This window comes from Vigna unguiculata, chromosome 4, assembly GCF_037176805.1.
Source record: "Vigna unguiculata cultivar grain cowpea cultivar isolate G323 ecotype 2 chromosome 4, ASM3717680v1, whole genome shotgun sequence".
Taxonomy (NCBI): domain Eukaryota; kingdom Viridiplantae; phylum Streptophyta; class Magnoliopsida; order Fabales; family Fabaceae; genus Vigna; species Vigna unguiculata.
The window spans coordinates 29,061,140-29,070,962 of record NC_140795.1 but is presented as its reverse complement, the minus strand read 5'-3'; positions in this window follow the sequence as shown (position 1 = coordinate 29,070,962).

Here is a 9,823-nt window from a genome sequence, read left to right as displayed (position 1 = left end):
TGAAGACAAACATAGTTATTCATTTCTCAACAAAACCAACATCGTATATATATCATACTTCAATACACCAAAATCAACATATTAATACCTGTTAATACAAAGGTTTATATCTTAATACATATGTTTATGTAACTAAAATTAATTATTAACTAAAACTTAGTAAAATATATTAGAAACTATTTTAATTATTTGTCCAAAGGGCAAGGAGTATAAAAGGATACATGTGTGTCCTAACGATTGCATATTGTATAGGATATAATTTGAAGGATTGAAAAAGTATCCAAAGTGTGACTTATCATGGTACAATGAGAAAATCAACAATGAAGATAAAGGTAGGTTAGAAAAGAATGGACCCGCTTTGAAAGTAGTATGGTACCTTTCAATCATGCCTAGACTTAAGCATTTGTTTGTGAATCCAAAAGACGCTAAAAACCTTCGATGGCATGTAGATTAGAGAAGATGTGACGGATTGATTCGTCATCCAGCTGATTCAATGCAATGAAAAAATATTGATCATGATTTTCCCTAATTCGATGAAGAATGTAAAAATATTCGTTTTGGTTTAGCTACCGATGGAATAAATCCATTTGGTAATTTAAGTACCAACCACAGCTACTGGCCTATTATATTATTTATTTACAACTTGTCTCCTAGACTTTGCATGAAGAGATAATATATGATGTTGTCTATGATGATATCTGGTCCAAGACAACATGGAAATGACATAAATGCTTATCTCATCCCATTAGTCGAAGACTTGAAGATGTTGTGGATGGATGGGGTTGAAACATTTGATGTTTTTGCTTCTAAGACTTTTATAATGCGTGCAATGTTATTTTGCACCATTAATGGCTTTCCAACTTACGATAATTTGTTAGGGTACAATGTCAAAGACCATAAAGCATGTCCTATATGTGAAGAAAATGCTTCAGGTCATCAATTGAAATACGGAAGGAAGAAAATATATACGCGCCATCGAAGATTTTTGCAATCAAATCATCCTTATCGAAGGTTAAAAACAACATTTAATGGACATGAAAAAAATGATGATGCATCAACTGCATTGAATGAAAAAGTTAATAAAATACATAATGTATTTGGGAAAACCCCCAAGAAATCATCTGCAACGAGCCCTTGGAAGAAAAAAAATCAATATTCTTTTATCTTCCATATTGGTCAAAGTTAGAGGTTAGACACTGCATAGATATAATGCATGTGGAGAAGAATGTGTGTGATAGATTTTCGGTTCACTATTTAACATTTAGGGAAAAACAAAAGATGGAGTAAATGCTCAGTTGGATTTGCTTGAAATGAATATCCACGAAGACTTGGCACCAAGGTAGGTTGGTAAGCGTACTTATTTGCCCCCCGCATTTTACATTGTGTCTAGACAATAAAAGATACAGTTTTGCCTTTGTCTAAAGAGTGTTAAGGTACCACAAGGACACTCTTCAAATATTAAGAGTTTAATATCAATGTAGGACTTGAAGCTTGTTGACCTGAAGTCTCACGATTGTCACATCTTAATGCAACACTTGTTAGTGGTGGCTATTCGTGGAATTTTACCCAAAAATGTTCGATAAACAATAACTCATTTGTGTTCACTTTTCTCTTTAATTTGTAGTAAAGTCATTGATCCTATAAACTTAGATGACCTTTAAAGCGAGATTGTTATCATCTTGTGTCAACTAGAGATATTTTTCCCTCCATCCTTTTTTGACGTTATGGTTCATTTTCTTGTTCATTTGGTAAGAGAAATCAAGTTATGTGGACAAGTATACCTAAGATGGATGTTTACTATTAACCGTTATATGAAGATTTTGAAAGGGTACGTGAAAAATCAATATCATGCAGAAACTTCAATGATATGATGGTATATTGCTGAAGAAAGTATCGAGTTTTGTTCAGATTACATGACAAAAGCAAATCCAATAGGAGTTCCTCCCAAATATGGTTGAACAAGTGTTCTATAAGTAACAACATCTAGGGTGTGAATGTGGTAACCAAAGATTGCGCAGAACTATTGCAAGAATATCTATACATATTAAACAACTGATGAGCTGATCCCTTACTTATCTACACCAAAGGCATTGTAAAGACAAAGCATCCGAGACAATAAGAGAAATGGCAGTTGATGGAGTATAACATAACATTCATGCTTGGGTTTAAATATGAGGTTTTGAAAGATTCACAATCTTCTAAGACTTTGATATGGGTAGAAAATGGATTGAAGTTTTGATGTTGTAAGTTGTACAAGTTATGAAATTAAGAATTGCACATTCAATACGGAGTCTTTGGATGAAAAAAACATAATGCAAAATAGTGGAGTGAGTCTTGATGTAACATCCCGACTGGATATTACGGATTTAAATAATAAAATAAAGAAATAATAAATAAACTTCATTTATTAAAATATCATTTCCCAAAAATGAGGAAAAATTTAAAACTCTCATTCATCATAGAATAAACTTTTAAACCATAGTTATAAACTTCATTACAATCATCAAAGTCTAGTGATATAAACTATCACAATTTATTTAAAATCATAAAACATAAAAACTCTGATAAAAGTTCTTCTCCAAAGACTAGCCATGCTCCGGCTCTATGCCTCACCAGATGCACCTGCAACATTATTTGCTCCCATGTATTGCATACACGATCATCGCCAAACACAAGTAGATAGGGTGAGCTTACAATTACACAAACATTTATCATTACCCATATATACACCAGATAAATCACACAAGTACACCAATGGAATTCCTATCCTTTGATTTCACATCACATGGCTACCACCATGTTACTCGTGTTCTACGTCTTCTGACAAATACCTCGAGATGTCTTGCTTCCACACCTACCAGCCACAACTGGTAGAGCACGTGTGGGAAACCATGTTACAGACCACTCTCCGTAACGCCAGGTGGAGTTCCTAATACGAATAACATTCGTAACGTCCCAAGACTACCAAACTTGTCAACTTAATACTAAGGAGGGCAATCTAACAGGACCCATCTGTACACGCCACAACGTGCACACACACTAGCAACACTCGTCAACCCGAGCCACAACTTAAGAGTTCCTCGTGTTCATCCGCCATCCCGAGCCACAACTCAAAAGTTCCTCGTGTTCATCCGCCATCCTGAGCCACAACTCAAGAGATGTCATTCTGAGCCACAACTCAAGGAATGTCACATGCTTAACCCTTATCCCCAGCCACAACTCAAGAGATACGTCCCGAGCCACAACTCAAGGAACACCAGCAAGTCGATCTTCGAGATATCATCAAAACCTTGTAGACCATGCACATCCAAAACAAGCAACACAATCTCTGCTGTAGCAGTATCACCAGGCACTGCTCACGAGTCGTCAAGAGCTACACGCTTCTAGATCGCTTAGCGGGGGACACGTGCCGCCAGGCGCCAAGTGCCTTGTAGCCCACTGTCCTGCAGTTATCGCCTGACGGATCAACCATTATCACCAAGCGCCACACCTCGTTGTTGCTCTCTAAAACTATACCTATCTCTTGGCGGTTCCAAATCTGCCGCTAGGTGCTGCACCAGTAATGCGTGGTTTACTGGTTTGGCACACTCTTAACCAAGTTCCACACTCCCCAATTCATCACCCTTAACCTTAAGCACAACTAGGTAATCTCCCAACTCACCATGGTTCATATTGCACTACTTTAGCTATTGTACCCACTACCTATAAAAATCATATCATTACTCTTTGGATTCCAACTTATATTCAGACTTATCGTAAGCTAGGACTACCAATAGCTGTATAATTCCAGCAACTTAAAATCCATACCCCTGTCATCTTGGCACTAATTGTACTTTGCCATAAGATTTTTGCCATAACTTCATTTCGTCTCAATTCCAAGCCAGTCCTCTCGTATGGATTAACCTAAAGTCAATTCCTTCCAAGTCATTTCCTAGTGACATTGTCCGGCCTAATTATTATATTCCAGCCTTTTTCTCTTATCTAACCACACTTTGCATCATTCCTCTCTAATAATCCATACATATAAAGCCACTAACTCAATCTACAAATTCCCAAATCTTCTCTCATGATCAATTTTATGCACAAATTTTCCCAACTCTATATTGCACCTCGCCACCACACAATACCTATCTGTACTGCAATGGCGCCTGGCGGCAGAACTCGTGCCACCAGGCGGTGCATACCTTTTTGGAAAAGAACCCAAAATCTCTGCACCTGCTACTCAAGGGTCAACATCATCCTCTTTTCACCAGTTCATCCAATCTTAATTCGATTAATGGCACACACGTATTAATTATCATGGAACTAATTATTTCTATTTCAATTCCCAATTACTCAAACCCTAATTTGGAATTACACCATAATCATCTCCATTCCCTCATCTTAGTCATAATTAAGACATATTTTAACGATTATTAACATCAGATGCTTAACCACCAGCTAAGATTCGTTTTTCCCCTTATAGCAACCAGTACGACGTCGGTGTTTGGGTAAACGTCAAAGGTCGAAAATATCGGACGTTAAAAGGCTTTTTAGTGTTAGTGACAGGTTCTAAATGATTATACAAACATGCTCAATGTTGCATATGTCACGAAAAACATGTAAGATCATGAAAAAGATTATTAAAGCAAAAGTTCTTTAACCTTTAAAATGAAAATGCAAGAGAGAAAGATTAGAGAAAGGAGGAGACCACGAGATTTTTGTACTGGTTTACTCAAACCTGAGCTACATCCAGTTTGTGAAGACAACCTGAGCTTGACTTTGCACTATTTCAAAAGATTTACAAAGTATCCACCCTTACACAATATGCAAAAACACCACAAAAGACTCTTGAATCACACAAGAATCACACCAGCACAACAAGAACCCTCTTGCAGACTTGGAAACCCACCAAGCACACACATAAAGCTTGAGAAAGATCAAACCTCAGTGGTAGGACAACTCAGCCTACCACAAACCACTTTCTCCAAGCTTCAAACCAAGCAAAAAGCTCCAAGAATTGATCCAAGATCAATCTTCAACTGCTGCAAACTGTATGATCATGACGGAGATAGTTTCCACAAGTTTCCAGAACAAATTCGCGCTCTAAAATGATCAACTTACCTCTCTTTCAAAAATCACAGCTTTTATAGTCAAATTGTTACGAAATTCAATAGGTTGATTTCCAAATCAATCGGTTGATTTCCAAATCAATCGGTTGATTTCACTTGACTTAAGTGAAATTGGTCGATTAAAAACTAAATCAATTGATTGAATTTGTTGCAGTTTAAGACTACTACAGTCAACCGTTTAACCTATTGAAAACCCATTCAACAGACTGAAAGAAACATTTTAACCTGCTGAAAACACACACCTAAGACTAAATACATCTAATTAATGGTACAAGGTCTACAATATGAATTACAAACATCAAATACACTTTCTTAATGATGTAACAATGTGGAGAGCACACGTTCTAGCATTGATCAACATGAATATCATCAAATTTCCTTTCCTTCACCAATGTAGGCTTCATTCCAATGTTAATGGCTTCAAGATAGTTCAAAAGAGCTTTATTCAATCTTCATCAAATCTTCAAGAAGCAAATCACCTTGGCTTCTCATGTCAACAGGAGGGACAACCCAAAACCCTTTGGCAGTTCTAGAGGAGGCTCTAGCACTGGCAAGTGCTATGTATGTGATCAGACTAGACACTACGCATGTCACTATCCTAACAAGAAACTAGCTTGAGGTGCGTCAGCCAAGAAAACTGTTGGGGATTGGCCCAGAGCACCAGGGCGTGTGTTCGCCTTGACGACTACCAAGGCAACCCAGTCACGTAACCTGGTGCAGCATTCTTGTTTGTTGTCTGTTCATGGGTTGTTATGTTTTTTTATTGTGAAGGCGGTGAAGGAGGTAGAAGCTAGAGCTACTTGTTTCATGATTGTGGCTCAAAGAGAGAAGAAGAGTACAACTGAGCAGATTAGAAGCATACTAGTGGTGGATGAGTATGTAGATGTTTTTCCAGAGGAAATACCAGAACTACTGGCCAGGAGGGAGGTAGATTTCACTATTGATCTCATCCCTGGAGTTGGTCTAGTGTCCATGGCACCGTATCGGATGGCACCAGCAGAATTGGCTGAATTGAAGAAGCAGATAGAAGACCTACTTAAGAAGAAGTTCATCTGACCTAGTGTATCACCTTGGGGAGCACCTGTGCTCTTGGTAAAGAAGAAGGACGATAGTTCAAGGTTGTGTGTTGATTACTGTCAGTTGAGTAAACTAATCATGAAGAATAAGTACCCACTGTTGAGAATTGATGATCTGTTGGATCAGCTGAGGGGAGCTATAGTGTTCTCTAAAATAGACTTGAGGTCTGGATATCACCAAATCTTAGTTAAACCAGATCCATATCAGTGGTTAATGTATTACATCGATCTATAAAAAATTAAGTGTTCAACACCTAACCAACCACATCAAATAAATCCTGCAATCATTAACAATATTCTTATAATAAATAACCCATCAACCAGTTACAAAATTTTATGTTGTGAGGCGAAGAATAGTCATGTAAAGGGTTGAATTAACAAGCTGAGATGAGGGATATAGACCAGAACTTGCAACAATATACAATAGTTCTGTCAAAGAGTAGGGACATGTTACAAACAAATCACCGATGCACCACCAAATTTCATTTGTGCCAAGAGAGATTGGAAGAAATCACATTACAAAGTAACTACTGGAGCCAATAATCTTTTCCATAAAGGTAAACATTAAGGCTGTTTGTTCTGAGAAAATCATCTTAACTGTTGTTTCTTTGTAACACAGACACACAAAAATTCAAATATATACAGTTCGTTTCTTACTTTCACTTATACTATTTCTTATAAAAACAAATTTCATAAAAAAAAAAGAAAGGAAGTAAAAATACACAATATGTTCATAATTATTTGTGGAAACGGGAACTTAAAAGAACTTCTCAATTTGACATTTTTGTCAAGAGTATTTTTTTTTTTTTTGGAAAACTAGAGCTCCATGTTTCAGAACTATAGCTACCTCAAAAGAACTTAATGCCAAGAGTATTTGCTCATGAAGCTAAAGAAAGAAAATCTAGTAAAAATAATTAAAAGAAATTTCCATATCCAAAACACACAGAGACAACATGATCAGGTGTTCGTTAAATGTGTGAACTAAGACAATCCTACTAGAGTAAGCAATGTTCTAATCTAAAAAAAATTGGTATTAACCAAAGAAGTTGCCATATATATATATATATAAAAGTTGCACTCAAAGACTTGATGTATACAAAGTGGGACTTCTAAATATTTCTCATATAATTTGTACTGTCAGCTTTTATAGAAGTCTTTTCATTTAATGTCGTCAAGAAGTGAAGTTTACAAGTAGACTTTACTTTATTGGAGAAACTCAATTAATTTTAACAGCTTTATTCCGTCATAAATATTTAAGAGTGAAATTTATTCAAACACCACCAAAATTTATAAGTGTTTATGATGAAAGCATTCATGCATAAGTTATTTCTATTATTGAAAATAAATTAAAAGTAAAGTATTACATTTGGGATGTAAGTTTAAGTATAATTTATCTTCATAATTTATTACGAGGAGATGATAACCTAAAAATAGTTTATTAACCTACTTATCAATTAATTTAAACATTTACAAAAATGCAAACAATATGTTGAAAAATAAAATGACAAAATGTAAATTTTTCATTTTCTGATGGGTGTCTATGTGCCATTCTGTGTTTAAGGTCCATAGCTTAGAAACTCTTTATCCTTTTTTATTTAATGAGTTAGGGGCAATAATAGATTACATGTATATGGTTTTCTAACTTACTGGTATTAGACCTGTGCGTACGCATGTGTCGTTTTTTTTTATCTTTTTCATAAGTTTAGATTTTAGTTATTTTTATATTATATATATATATATATATATATATATATATATATATATATATATATATATAATATGATAGATTGATTGTGTGGTTAAGAAAAAATAATATAGGTAGTATTAAATGAAAACATAAAGCTAATATTAAGGTAAAAGATGTAATTACTTAAGAATATTTAAAATGTATCACTTTGCAATTCATTTGAAACCATATCTAACTAGTTAAAGGAAGAATAAGATCACTAAGAATAGTAATTACATAAAAAAAAAAACGTATGTTTCTCTTGTTTCTATCAAAAATAAACTTCTAGCTTTATAATCCACTACAACAACATACAACAAGTTCATTTTCTTTTTCACATTTTAGCATTATCATCAACTTCATACTCTTGCTACAAGTGAATGTAGATCATGATAATGAAGTTCCCTTTTGTACAAGAACACAAACATCAGTTAAAAGCATGGGAGAAACCTTGTGATTTTTGAGTCTTTTAGCCCCGAAACAATAGTACAAAACAAACATTGTTATTGCTCTCACCTGTGGACCATCAATTATAGAATAGAAAACTACAATACCACTAACAAAAACAAATGTTTGGACGCATAGCCACACAAACAATTGAGTAGCTGTGACGTAATCGACAAATGTAAAGAACTAAAATGTAACATCCAAAGATAGCATTAAAAACTGCATATCAAGGTTATTAGAAAATATCACATTATAAATCTGTCTTAAATGATATCTAAGGATCCAATTTCAAATTCATAATACTTCTTAATTGATAGATAAAATGCTTGTTAAGGTGATAACTTTTCTCTAACATATTCAACAGACTCAAGCTAGCTTTGGTAACTATTTACCATCATGTTTATCGTCAAAATACAAAGAATGCAAGCTTTCCAATGCCATGTACAACATAAAAAACTACAAAAGCAATCCACTTACTCACCTTGAGTGAATATACTTATCAACTTCTTCCTTCTTCTCAGGACCATAGACAAACCATTTTTCTTCAAATGAAGAAGCAGTTTCATCTTGCATTTTCACATATCCATATTGCTTTCTTTTAGAAAAATTCCTAGAGTCCAAATCACAATGGTATCATCATTTCAAATGGATTTTGAGAGTTACCTTGCAAAAGAAAAATGCTTTCAAATGTCGCATAACTGAATGTTATTGGTATTATGTGAAAACATTAGACATCATAACATAATGATTAATTCACAAATATCATATCATACCTTTTGGAACTGCACCTTTTAACTTCAACACCTCATCATGAGCTTGAACCACTTCACTTTTTAGCTTTGCAAGTATAACATTATGCTTCTCCATTTGAAGTGGAGTCACCTTTAAGAACATTTCCAACCACTTTAAAACAAGATTACGAATACAAAGGGAAAAGAAAAAGATTGATAAAGCGGTGAAGCAATAAAACAAACGCAAAATACAAAGAAAGCTAATTTTCTCATATACGTGACACACTTACTTAGTGCATGCCAAACACTTCATCCCAAAGAAAATTCAGCAAAGTGAGCTTCCTAGAAAAATCTGAGTTGTGATATCCACTTGCGCCTTCTTCAAGCCAATTCAAAGGAAAATCCTTCATTATATGATCATATTCAACTATTAAATCTTTCAGAGTTTTCAGCCATGAATTACTTCCCTTGCTAGCAATCAAGGATAGAGACCTAAACCAAAGTCATACAACATAATTATCATTGTCTCAATCATTTTCTGAATCATTAAGTATTAGGGTATTCGTGAGATTCCTTGACATTACGATATAAGAGACATCACTACAAAAAAAAAAATTGCAATTAACGGGGGTTATTTAGCAAAGGTTAATATAACCTTAGCAATGGATTAACTTAACTGAGGTTTTTAAAATTTTCGTTAAATTCCAAAGGTTTAGTGTTAAAACTCTATAA